Genomic DNA, 14,383 nt, shown 5'->3' on the forward strand with positions numbered 1-14,383 from the left:
TCGGATTGGCTTGTCCGATGGCCTCAAAGATGCACTGGTGCACTACCCATCTCCCACATCCGTAGATGAGATGATGCAATTAGCCATCAAGGTGGATCGACGGTTTCGGGAGCGTCAGCGAGAGAGAGAGTCTGGGATCTTTCCCTCATCTCCTTCGGGAGATTCTTTTGACCACTCAGGGGAAGAACCCATGCAGCTAGGGGCTACCCGCCTTTCCGTTTCCGAAAAGAATCGGAGAAGACTCAAGGGATTGTGTCTTTATTGTGGGGGGTCCGGTCACCGTGTGGTGGGTTGTCCGCTTAAGGCGGGAAAAGACAGGGCCTAGGTAACCTTGGGGGGGTTCACTTAGGCCTTACCTGTTTTTCCCCCATGGAATCCATTTATATCCAGACCACCATCTCCTTTGGGAAGCAGTTTCTGGAGGTGTCTGCCTTCTTGGATTGTGGCGCAGCTGGCAATTTTATAGACGCCACCTTGATTGAATCCTTAGGGTTCAAACCCATCCCCCTTGAGGGATCTTTGGCAGTTTGTGGGTTAGATGGCATACCACTATCCAATGGCAGTATATCCTCCCGTACTCCTTCCCTCAGGTTGTCTATAGGAGCTTTACATTCCGAGGAAATCTCTTTTTTAGTTTTTCATTGTCCGGTTGCACCTCTTGTGTTGGGTCTGCCTTGGCTAAGGAAGCACAATCCTAATGTCAATTGGGTTACGGGAGAGATTACCCGTTGGGGGTCAGCATGTTCTGACAGCTGTCTCTCTCTCCCTCTACGGGCGGTGTCTCCTGTTTTGTCTTCTTTACCCTCTTCGTATCACACTTTTCTTGATGTTTTTTCTAAGAAAGAAGCAGAAACATTGCCTCCCCATCGGCCATTTGATTGTACCATAGATCTCGTCCCCAATGCCAGGTTACCTAAAGGGCGTTTGTATGCTCTCTCCGCTCCTGAGTCCCGCGCTATGGAAGATTATATTAAAGAAAGCCTAGAGAAAGGCTTCATCCGTCCGTCCAAGTCTCCGGTAGGGGCAGGGTTCTTCTTTGTTGAAAAGAAGGACGGGTCCTTGCGCCCCTGTATTGATTATCGGGCCTTGAATCAGATCACCATTAAGAATTCTTATCCTTTACCTCTCATTTCTGTGTTATTCGACCAGATTCGGGAAGCCGTTGTTTTTTCTAAGATCGATTTGAGAGGAGCATACAACCTCATAAGAATCAGGCAGGGGGACGAGTGGAAGACGGCTTTCAACACGCATACTGGCCACTACGAATATCTTGTTATGCCTTTCGGATTGGCCAATGCTCCGGCTGTCTTCCAGGATTTCATTAATGAGGTACTCCGGCCGTTTTTAGGTGTTTTTGCTGTGGTGTATCTAGACGATATCTTGATTTTTTCCAAGACTCTGACCGAACATAGGCAGCATGTCTGTATGGTTCTCCAAAAATTACGCGAAAACCAACTGTACGCCAAGTTAGAGAAATGTGAGTTTGAAGTTTCCCAGGTTTCTTTCCTGGGCTATATCATTACTCCCAAAGGTTTTGCCATGGAGCCTAAAAAGGTTCAAGCCATCCTGTCATGGGCTCGTCCCTCTAACCTCAAGGCTGTTCAGAGGTTCCTGGGTTTCTCTAACTATTATCGTAAATTTATTCGTTCATTTTCAGATATCGTGGCTCCCATTGTGGAACGCACTCGCAAGGGAGCAAATCCACAAGACTGGTCTCCACAGGCCATTGACTCCTTTGAACGGTTGAAAAAAGCTTTTTGTTCCGCTCCGATTCTTCACCATCCTGACCCCCGGAAGCCGTTCTTAGTGGAAGTTGACGCCTCCGATGTTGGGGCGGGAGCCGTGCTCTCCCAGACTCATAGTCTGGATAACAAACTGCATCCCTGTGCCTATTTTTCACGGAAATTTTCCGCCGCTGAAAAGAATTACGATGTAGGAAATAGAGAGCTTCTGGCCATAAAATGGGCCTTTGAAGAATGGCGCCAATGGCTGGAAGGAGCAGAACACATGATCACCGTTATCACAGATCACAAGAATTTAGCATATATCCAGTCAGCCAAACGACTCAACCCTCGTCAGGCTAGATGGGCTCTTTTCTTTACCCGTTTTCGATTTAACATCACCTTCAGACCCGGTCCTAAGAACGTCAAGGCCGATGCACTTTCCCGGAGTTTCCAGTCTTCTCAGGACCCGGAAGTGGGGGATGAGACCATTATCCCGTCAGCTTTTATCTGATTTGGCTACCCGTGTTCTTGCTTTCCAGCCTTCTGCTCCCCAGTCGACTCCTCAGAACCGACTCTTTGTCCCCAAGGCTCTGCGAGATTTAGTTCTTAAGGATTTCCATTCCACTAAGTTGGCGGGCCATCCTGGCATCACCAAGACCCTCGAAAGTTTGTCCACAGCAGTCTGGTGGCCCTCCATGAAACAGGACGTCGCCCGTTTCGTCTCAATTTGTCCCGTATGCACTCGACAGAAGTCTCCCAGAGCAGCACCCATGGGCCAGCTTCTACCCTTATCCATTCCAGACAGACCCTGGTCACACATTTCTATGGATTTTATCGTCGACCTTCCTTTGTCTTCCCGTTTTTCCACCATTTGGGTTACGGTCGATCGCTTTAGTAAAATGGCTCATTTTGTACCTTTGCGCAAACTTCCCTCGGCTCAAGAATTAGCGCAACTTTTCATTACTCATATTTTCAGACTTCATGGTCTCCCCAGAGATATCGTCTCGGACAGGGGACCCCAGTTTGTCGCCAGTTTTTGGAGAGCATTTTGTTCCAACTTGGGTATTCAGCTCAGCTTATCCTCCGGATACCACCCTCAGTCAAATGGACAAACCGAGAGGGTTAATCAGGCCTTGGAACAGTATTTACGCTGCTTTATTGCTAAATGTCAGACTGATTGGGCAGACTTGGTGCCGTTAGCTGAATTTTCTTATAATAATTCCTATCACGTGTCAACCAAGACTTCACCATTTTTCTGTAACACCGGTTTTCATCCCAAATGCAATTCCTTTGATGTTCCGGTTAAGTCCTCTCACTCAATTCCCTCGGCAGTTACTGTCCTTAGGGATTCTTGGAAGAAGGTGCATCGGGCCTTGAATCTTTCTTCGGCCCGTTCTAAAGTTTTTTATGACAGACACAGGAAACCCTGCCCATTCAGGGTGGGCCAGAAAGTCTTTCTCTCAACCCGATTCATCAAATTACGTCAGAAAAGTCATAAGTTGGGCCCCAGATTCATCGGACCCTTTCTCATTACCAGACAGGTTAACCCAGTAGCCTTTCAGTTACAATTACCTCGATCATTGAGGATCAATAATGTTTTCCATTGTTCCCTTTTTAAGCCGGTTTCCACTCTCTTTCATCAGAAACAGTCTAAGAGACCTGTGATTATCAGAGGCCACAAGGAGTTTTTGGTAGAACAGATCCTTGATTCCAAGTTTGTCCGGGGTCAGCTCAAATTTCTTGTTCATTGGCAGGGATTTGGGGATGAAGAGAGATCCTGGGTTCCGGACAGACTTCTTCATGCTCCCAGACTTAGGGCAGAGTTCTTTAAGAAATTTCCATTTAAACCTGGGGGTAAGGGTTCGGTGACCCCTCCTCAAGGGGGGGGTACTGTTATGACCCCTGCAGTCAGCTCTGACGCTGACGCAAGGGGTTCTCTGCGCTCCGGTCCGGCTGGTAATGCGGCCACCCCTGCAGCCGGCTCTAGCGCTGACGCAGGGGGTTCTCCGCGGTGTCTCCCGGCTGTGATGTCACAGTCAGGGCGTCGTCGCGTCAGGGGGCGTCCCCGCGTCAGGGGACGTGGTCGCGGCAACGACACACGCCCCCCGTCTGACGTCACGTACGGCCGGGAGTCTCACGCCCGGCCACTTCCTCAGCGCACGCCCCGGTTGCCTAGGCGACGGGGGACGCCAGGCGGCCGGGCGGAAGAGGAAGCGCGCAACGCAGCCTCGTCCTCCTATGGAGGCGCTACTATTTAAACCCTGATGCCGGGACACTCAGACGCCGGTTATAGTTCAGATCCAGCGTCCTGAGTGTTCCCGGTTCCTGGAGCTTGGTTGGTCTTTTCTGGGTGTACTTTCCAGCGTGATCCTTCCGTCAGCTGGTTCCTAGTCTCACCCTGCCCGCTGCCGCTCAGCCCCAGCTAAGTGTACCTTCTAACTTGCGGTTATCTTGTTTATGGTTACAGTCCTGCTTATCGAGTCATCTTTATGTATTGTTACAGTCCTGCTTATTGAGTCATCTTTATGTATTGTTACAGTCCTGCTTATTGAGTCATCTTTATGTATTGTTACAGTCCAGCTTATTGAGTCATCTTTGTGTATTGTTACATTCAGTATATTGAGTCATCTTTTGTGTATTGTTACACCCGTGGGGTGGTCCCATCCAGACACTGTTTTACACCAGGTTCCTAGGGTTTCTTACGGGAGCCCCGTGGGTATTCTCGCCAGCAGGTGTCAGTTAGAGGTTCCCCTTGTTAATCACTGGCCTTGGCGTGTGAGTTGTCATTTACATAAGACCAGGTGGCATCAAGGTGGAAGCCTGACTAACGGGCTCCCACGAACGCGGCTATTAGTGGTGAAGCTTAGCATCCTGCACTCACACGCCAACTACATCTGGTAGCAACGGAGTTAGGTTGGCGAGGCTGCCCTCCATTCCTGGTCAGATCTCCTACCAGCCAGTGCCACGTAGTGCCTCGCCAGGCAGCGTGGCACAGGAGGTCCTAACACTGGCCACAAGTTAATTGGAGGAGTTTGCACTCCAGCAGGCAGTAGTGGTTGTGGATTGGCTGACGGACTGCAAAATCATATTAACTTGTGATCCGGCAGCACAATGAGCTCAAAGACAGTGCTCCCCATCCTGGTGCAGCTCCATGATGGAATGGAGAATTAGAGGTGAGGGGGAGTTTTGTAGTTTTTTCACCTGCTGATCTTACTACCCTAGTACTCCCTTCTTTGTGTTAGGTGCAGCGCACCCTTCCCTCTACACAGTGGGTGCACTGTCCTCCCTGTGGGCAGTGGAGCTACATGTTCATCATGCTGCCAACATCTGTGTCCCTAGGGATTGGGCCTGTGTGCCATTGAGGGTGGGGGCTGTGTGCCTCCACTGGTGGGGATGAGCCTGATGTGGATGGGGCTATGTGCCCCCACTGATGGGGATGGTCCTGGGGCTGATGGGGATTGAGGCCGTGCTCCCATTCTGTGGGAAGAGGGGCTGTGTGCCCTTGTTGGGGGTGAGCGGCTGTGTACCCTGTGGTGGGGAGAGCAGATGCATGCCCTTAGGGATGGTGGCTCGGTACCCCTGCTGTGGGGATAGGGGCTTATTACTCCTGTTGTGGGAATATTGGCTGTGTCTCCCTACTGTTAGGAGAGGGTCTTTGTACCCTTGCTGTGGGTAGAGGGTCTTTGTATCCTTGTTGTTGGGAGAGGGGCTTAGTACCTTTGCTGTAGGGATGTATACCCCTGTTGTGGGGAAAGTGGCCATGGTCCCCTGCTGTGGGGAGAAGGATGAAATACCCCTGATGTGGGGATAGGGACTGTGTACCCCTGCAGAGAGGATGAGGGCTGTGTTCCCCTGATATGTGTGGTGCACCTTACCCAGCTTGGAGCTGTCTAGTGGAAGAGATAAAAGGGATGGTGTGTTTGTGCAAAGAACACAGAGTATGGGAGGGGAAAATTGGTAATTGCCAGGAGCATGGGATGAAAGGGGTAACAAAGTCAAAGGTATAGAGGGCAAGAGGTACAGTTAAAAGGTGAGGTACTTGGTACAGGGGGCATGGGGCAAAAGGGGTGTAACAATGCTAGTACAACAGGTGTGATACTGTAGTTAACACCGGTTTGCATGAATCTATGACCTGCGAAACGGATTTGTTCTAGGGAACAGGATTGCCATCTAGCAACAGCAGGTGGGTTAGGCAGGAAGCCTCCCGAATTTACTGAGGGAGAGAAAGTGAAACATTTTTCACTTACCTCTCCCTATACAGCACACATGAGCGCGCGCCCCCCCCCCAGCGCTGGTCAGATTTTTTCGGAAGCTTACTGGTGACAAACCTGTCCTCCAATTATATAAGAAGGCATTATGACCCTCTAACTTGGTTTACTCCTGGCAAAGACATAGGAAAGGAAAGACACAAACCGGTAATGCCTTGAAACCAGAAAAGGTTTATTAAACTGAAACAGGCAGCCCTTTTGGGTAATTGGGCTAACTGGATGGGTTAAAGATCCTTTTGTAAGAAGAATTGGATTCCTTAAGAACATAAAACAGCTAACATCTGGTGAAGTATGAAGATTAACTGTTGACTGTAGGATGTAGTTTACTTCTGATCCTTATTGGCAGCTGTTTGCGGCTCTGTGCACCTCATGGGAAGAAAGAAGGTACATTCAGTGTCCAACAAATTTCTTAGAGGAAAATGCCAGACCTAGCGAGATTTGGTATAAACCAAGGGTGGGACGGGTGGGAGCTGTTGCTAGGTGGCAATCCTTTTCCCTAGAACAAATCCGGTTTGCAGGTCATAGCCTGCAAACCAGTGTTTTGTTCTTCAGGAGGCTTGCCACCTAGCAACAGCAGGTGGGCAGACTACCAAATATCTTGTGGTTGCTCTGAGAAATTCGATCTTTTGAAGATCGGTTGGTCTCCAATAATGCTTTGCGAAGGTACGGGCAGAGGACCATCTTGCTGCTCGCATAATCGATTGCAGTTGAATGCTTTTAGCAGCTGCTCTAGTTGCAGCCGCTCCCCGTAGGGAATGGCTTTTAAATTGATCCGTATTTATACCCACCTGCCTCATAGAAGCTACTATCCACCCTCTGATGGTAGAGGGTCTAGGGGAATGATAAGGTTTTCTACAGGTGATGAAAAGCTGAGAGATGTTGTCTCTAACAGGTGCCATTAAGGCAAGGTATAATGCTAGACATGATGATACACATATATTGGGCTCGTGGGATCTTTAATTATGTCAAATTCCACTATTGGGGTATTACAATAAGGGGTTTTTGTATGCTCTTTCAGGATGATATGGTATCCCGTTGGGGTGCGGGACAACCATGGATCCTAGATGTGGATGAGGGTTAGTTCAGCCTCTCTTGCTGCTATGGCCAGAGCTTGTAAGGATGCTAGTTTATGGGAAAGCAAGCTGATATTGTTAACTGTATCCTGGGACAACCAGAAAGTTAAGAATGGCTAAATGTCAAAGGTATTAGAATATTTTGTTGTAATGAGCCTCAAAATCGATACCTCTTAGTAGGCAGAGGCAAAGTTTGTTATTTGTTAGGCTAGGAACCAAAATGGACAAAGCTGAGCCATATGGTAGCTGAGGCTAACCCTGATTGGTTTTTAGATGCCAGGAAATCCAGGGCTAAGTGGAGTGATGAGCCCCGAGTATGTAAGTTACGTTTGCCTCTCCAGAGTTAAAATTCTTTAATGATTGTGCAGTATCTGGCTCTAGTGCGGGGTCTTAAGGATGCTTTAATTAGTGCCCTTGTGGGTGATGCTAGGGCGAGGTCGGTTAGCAACCCAGTAATATTGCCATCCACATGCACTGGGGAAGGGTCTCCAGTATGTCTTGAGTTCCCTGGAAGCATTCCCTGGATAGTCCCAGAGGAATCTTAGGGCCTATTCGTAATTGGTTGACTAGGGGAAACCACACTCTGGATGGCCAAATGGGGTAAACCAATACTATTTGGGGTACCCGATCTTCCATGATCTTCTGCAGAACTTTCAGGAGGATGGCTGGGGGAGGGAAGGCATAAGGGTGAGGAAGGTCTGTCCATGGGAAGGACATCGCATCCATCCTCCGCACTCCCTCGGCCCATATTCTGTATACGAAGTGTGGGGTTTGGGCAATTGTGGGACTGGCGAAGAGATCTATTTCTAGATCTCTGAAGGACTCTCTTATCTTTTGAAAAAGTTGGCTTTTTAGAGCCGCTGAGTCTAGTGAAATTTTTTCGCGAGATAGCGAGTCTGCTAGCTCGTTTAGTTGGCCTGGGATGTAAGATGCCACTAGGATAATATCCGTTTGTGTTGCCCATACCCAAATCTCTAGGGCTTCCCTGCATAGGGAAATAGACTTTGTGCCACCCATTCTGTTTATGTATGACACCACTGTCGTATTGTCTTGGCACAGCTGTATACAGGTGTTCCTCATGTGATTAGGAACTAGGGCTTTCATGGCCAGTTTCGCTGCCCGCAATTCCAAGATGTTTATAAACATCTGGGCTTCTTCTGCTGACCAGACTCCCCGGACTGCTTTGTCTTGTGAGAAGCCCCCCAACCTGTTAGGGATACGTCTGTAGTTATTGTCATAGACGGTGGGGGATCTAAAAGAGGACGAGGAGGAGGGATAGGAATCGTGTTCCATTTGGGACAGCTCTGTCTTTGCTTTCCTGGACAGGAATATCATATCGTGTCCATGTGCATGTATTAGAGACCTGAGGAGACCCTGCATCTCTCTGCACATAAGGGGAACATGACGAAAGCCCGGGGACATGGCGATCATTTTCCCAATGATTGTAGCTAAATCCCGTAAGGTCAGTCTGCATTTGTTTATTGTGTTGTGGATGTAGATCTGTGTATCTAACCATTTTTCTGGAGGGACCACCAGGGAGAAAGAATGGGTATCCAGGTTGAACCCTAGGAATGTTAGCATTTTGGTAGTGTTGAGGATGGACTTCTGGGTGTTTAGGGTGAAGCACAAGGTGTATAGAAGTGAGATAGTTATATCTCTGTGTGCTACGGGCAGGGAAATTTTGCCAGCTACGGGCATGGGAGGTGTGCTTGCTCCGAGCACTATTAGGTTTCCTGCTACGGGCAATGCCAGGAAAGAGGGGTATATCACCTGAACAGTTCCCCTTATTAAAAGACTTACTTTTGTCTGACATAAAAAAATGGAGAAGGGGTAGAGGTAATTTAATCGCACAGGATAAAGTAGTATTAGTCAATATAGATTTAATTGAGGCCCCCTACTTGGATAAGTTACCTAGATGTATATATCATGGTAGGGATGTGCTACCACTGGACACTGGTCAGAGACTAGAGTATGCAAAGAAAAAGGAGTATCACTGTGTGGTGCACCAAGAGAAATCTCAATAAAATATAACCTTTATTAATTCATTGGTAAAGAAGCAATAGCGAAATAAAAGACAAGATACATACAGATACAAACATTAAACATGTAAAAATAAAAAGGATATCACTATCCTCACGACGTGGGACTCCACTGTTCCACTTATGGGGGGTTACATTTTTCTGTATATGAAATGTGTTTTAATTGTTGCAGTTTATTCACAGTAAGTATAGGAGTGTGGTATCTGATTGGATTGGTAAGTAACAAGTCGTCTATTTGGTACAGTAGGTCAGATTGCCATATGATAGCTAAATCTGAAAAAGACCCAAGGTCCTCTATTAAAACAAAAGAATATCATAAAGTGATGTATAGTGCTCCAAACAACCACTGCACCTTGGCAAGTGGTATCTCACTGTGTTAAAGTACTGCATCTGATGCTATCAGCACGCATTCACAGACCGGGTGAATCGCCAGGCACCAGCTGGACTGACAGCTCCGTGGATGACCGAGGTAGCCAGCAGTTAACGCCGCTCGGTCAATCACTGTGTCTCTGCTAAAGGATCGCAGTGCAGATGTCATATGACACGTATCCAGCAGCCGCACGTGTTGGTATTGCTAAATATCAGCAAGGAGGTGGCTCCCCAGGGTTGTTAATGTTGCATATACAAATAACGAAGTACTTTGTTAACGACAACCACAAGGACATGCACAGAAACTGGGGGGGGAGGGAGGTTCATGGGAAGTTTGAGGGAAAATTACCTTTCCATTCTATCCTGATTCGGGGGGGGGGGGGGGGGCATAGCATATTTTTGCACATGGGCCCACAACTCACTAGTTCCACCTATGCTGTAGCATACAGTAGATCAAGAACCTCTGCAAACTGGTGGCCGATAATACAATATACAACCTACCCTTGTGTATCAATGCCTATTTACCTATAGAATGTAAACTTGCAAGCAGGGCCCTCATACCATTTTGATTGTCTGTTTTAGCACTGTGTTATCATTGTTTCCATATGTATAGCACAATTACAAAACAGCTATGCCATATAAGAATCTGCTGATAATTAAAATAAATAAAAATTATGTATTTTCTAGCAATGACCGATATAAAATTATCTCAGATGGAAAGAATTACTTTTTACTGTATGGCAGGATGAGTTATTATTACGGATGTGCGGGTTCGGATTTCCCAGATCCGAGCCTGCACGGACGTCATCAATCCGAGCCCGGAACCAAGTGGCGCTTGGAGCTTCCCGCATGATTTGGATCCGGCCGTGCAGGCAAATTGTCATTGCCCGGCGCCGGATTCTCACGATGCTTTAAATAGCTGCTCCCGCCATCTTCACTCCAGTCTAGGAGCGGGTTGGGAGAGGGTGTGTTGGTGCTGCTGCTGGGGCTTGAGCTGAAGTTGTCACTTCGGCTGTCTGCTGGGGCTGTCTGCTGGGGCCTGTCTCCCTCAGTGCATATATTAATTTTAATAATATATATAGAAATAGTAGAGGGTATAATTTGGTCGGAGGACCATATATAAGGAATATGGAGTATACTATATACTATATATGGTCCTCCGACCAAATTATACCCTCTACTATTTCTAAATATATTATTAAAATTATTTGTCGATGTTCATCATATTTATGAATCGAGATCCCCACCGATATCTAGTGTCTTTGAATATATACATTGATTTCAGGATTGTTTCACCGGACACACTGTTTTTATGTATAGAATAAAAATAATTGGTAATTATTCAATAATTGAGAATACTATACGGCATTTCATCCTTTAAATAACACACAGGACTGCTAAACGGAATCTGTCTTGAAAAAGTTCCCAGTGCATTTTGGGTACGAAACGCTTTGACGCAATCTACAGCTCTTGTGGAGTATCCAACCTTCCCCCAGCCGGCGTATACCTAACACGCTGAACGCCGAGCAAATCCAGACTTTGCCTCTAATTAAAAACAGCAGCACGGAGAAACTACTCACCGGACCGGCTTCTCTCCTTTGGCCTTCCGCTCTCAACCAACTGAGCGAGGGAGACCCCCGCCAGTAGCGACGGGTGTGCAGCAAGTACATCAGCCCTTTGCCATACAGCATGCCACGCTCCGTGAGTATATAAAGGAATCAAGTGTATTATTTTACCTGCATTTGACCGGTGCTGATCTCTTCACCATACAAACTCTTTTGCGTGTCAATTTACATGCTAATGGACTGGCTACATAGTGAAATACCGGCTTATTAATCCTACTAACACAGAGGCGGATTCGGTATGAAATCCCGACGGTCAAAATGCCGACAGGGTCAAAATCCCGAATGGGTCAAAATACCGACAAGGACAAAATCCCAACATGGACAAAATACCGACATTTAAAATCCCGACAGGGTCAAAATCCCAATCCTGTTTTTTTACCCGAATGTCGACACAGTCGACATGGACATAGTTGCAAGTGAACCGCAGCCCCTCGCATCTCTCGCTTCGCTCGCAATGCTTCGGGCACGGTGCCTCGCTGCACTCGGCACACTATTTTATTCTCCCACCATGCCGTAGTGGATGGTAGGGCATGAAATACCGCCTGTCGGCACATGTCGGCTCAAAAAATAGTGAAAAAACCCATGTCGACCTCGCACCTTTCGACGGAAAGTCATGTAGACTGTTTCACTTGTACATTCTATATGTCGGGATTTTGACCCTGTCGGGATTTTAAATGTCGGGATTTTGACCCTGTCGGGATTTTAAATGTCGGGATTTTGACCCTGTCGGGATTTTAAATGTTGGGATTTTGTCCATTAGTTAAGCACGGAACGCACACCCGTATCGGGGCGTGTATGGGCAGCATAACACTTTGAGGAATAATTTCATCTTCCATTATTTAAATTGAGCCTTGCTACGTTTTATGTTAGTTGTGGTATTATTCATTTATCCATTTTCTATAATTTGGTGTATTGCTGTTTTTCCATTTTTTATAATTTTGGATTACATTTATTATTTTCAATGGTACAGGTTGAGTATCCCGTATCCGAGTATCCGTTATCCAAATTATTCCGAAAACCACACATTCCAGAAAGTGAAAATTTTTTTTTTTTTTTGCTAAAAACTCACTGGGGACATTTGTAACAGCACTACTGGTGACATGATATGTAACTGGCACTATATATGTGCAAGAAAATGATTGCTTGGCATTCAAATTCAATATCTGAGATAGTACACAAATTTTGTTTCATGTTTTGAAACCTTGTTTTTTGAACAAATAAAATATATTTGTGTGTATTTTATGTGGTAATAAAATATATTTGTGTGTATTTTATGTGTTTATACAGCATACATGCAAGATACTTCAAAATACATAATTGAAATATTAAAATATTCCGAAATACGGAATAATCCGTTATCCAAAATTCTCCTGGTCCCGAGCATTTTGGATACGGGATACTCAACCTGTATTATGATGTGCATTAATTAATGGTATATAGTGACATCTAGTGGAAAGGTCTGTGCATGACCACCAATGTGGTGTCATTATAAACAGTGTATGAGTCCAAATATCCAGTTTTAGATTTATTTTTTTAATAAACAATTTTATTGAGAATTGAGATATATATACAATTTTATTTAATAAAATATAAATATTTTCATCATAGTGCAGTGTTCAGTTTTTCCTTCTGTTTTCATCCTATTTGTGGCCAAGTATCCACATTTTTTCACTGCTGCTTTGATTGAAATTAAGTAATTCTAGACCCCAGGAGGCCGCTCAAGCGCACCACTACCTGTCTTCATTTGTGTATAGTCTTGCCTGCACAGTCTATTTTACTGTTCAATTAACACTAAATGGGAGTGCACATCAGGATCGAATAGACATCGAATAAGGCTAAAGGTGCGTACACACGTACAGATTTTTCAGTCTGATCTATCCGGTGGGAACAAAAACCTGGAAATGTATGGGAGCATATGACAATCAAAAAATTCCCTCCAAATACAGGAAAACGGAAAAAAATCTATGCTTTGATAAATTTGTTATATCAGAATGATTTAAACAATTTGTCTGACTGATCACTGTCTGTTTTCAAGCGTTTGGGAACAATTTTTTGATTGTCAGTTGCTCCCATACATTTCCAGGTTTTTGTTCCCACCAGATAGATCAGACAGAAAAATCTGTATGTGTGTACACACCTTGAAAAACATTTGGGGCGAAATGTAATAGGGTGCGATTTTTTAGACATGTGCGATTTTTGGTCAAAAACGGCCGAAATCGCACATTTTCCGAAAATCGCACATTTAATAGGTTGAAAATCGCGGTAAAAAATCGCACTTTTTACCGCGAAATCGCACTTTTAGAAGTGCGATTTTTAGTCACATTTCAATTCGCATCCAGATGTTTTCCCATTATAAAGTATACAACTCGCAAATGTAATAGGGTGCGATTTTTGGTAAATGTTACCAAAAATCGCAAAAAAAATAGACCAGGTTCTGACAGGCGAATTTGACAGAACCATGCACAGATCATTGAGATCTGTGCATGGTTCTGTTAATAAAAATGTGTAAAAGTGTTTTTATCAAAAAAAACGGCGTGGGGTCCCCCCTCCTATGCATAACCAGCCCCGGGCTCATTGAGCCGGACCTGGTTCCAAAAATACGGGGGGACAAAAAGCATAGGGGTCCCCCGTATTTCTGAAACCAGCCCCGGACTCTTGGACCGGTCCTGGTTCCAAAAATACGGGGGACAAAAAATCTGGGGGTCCCCCGTATTTTGAAACCAGCACCGGGCTCCAACAGCCCGCGGTGTCATGCCACAGCCGGGGGACACTTTTTATACAAGGTCCCCCGGCCAAAACATGAGCACCGTGGCTGGTCAGCCTTGGACGGGGTACCTGGAGGAGTGGGGACCCCCCCAATAAAGGGGTCCCCCCCCCCCCCAGGCTTCACCCGTCCAGGGCTGAAGCCCGGGGCTGTCACCGGCGTCCGTGGCCAGTGGACGCCGGCCTGATAGGGTTAAATCCATCATACATATCATTACATTGCTTTTTACCGGCGAACTACAAGTGCCAGCAGACCTCCCCCGCATGCTGGGACTTGGAGAACCACAAGTCCCAGCATGCAGGGCATTAATGGGCCCGCTGGGACTTGTAGTCCACCTGTAAAAAGAATGTTTATAAAAAACACACACACAGAGAAGTAAAAGTTTATTACACACACACACCTCACTTTTACACCAGCGTTACTTACCATTCCTGGATCCAGCGCTGGTCTGGCTGCTTTACAGCCGGCTCCCCCCGAACTGACAGGCAGCGGGGAGAACCGGCTTTCTCCGTTGCTTCTAA

Source organism: Crinia signifera, chromosome 1 (genome assembly GCF_055691185.1).
Source record: "Crinia signifera chromosome 1, ASM5569118v1, whole genome shotgun sequence".
Classification (NCBI taxonomy): domain Eukaryota; kingdom Metazoa; phylum Chordata; class Amphibia; order Anura; family Myobatrachidae; genus Crinia; species Crinia signifera.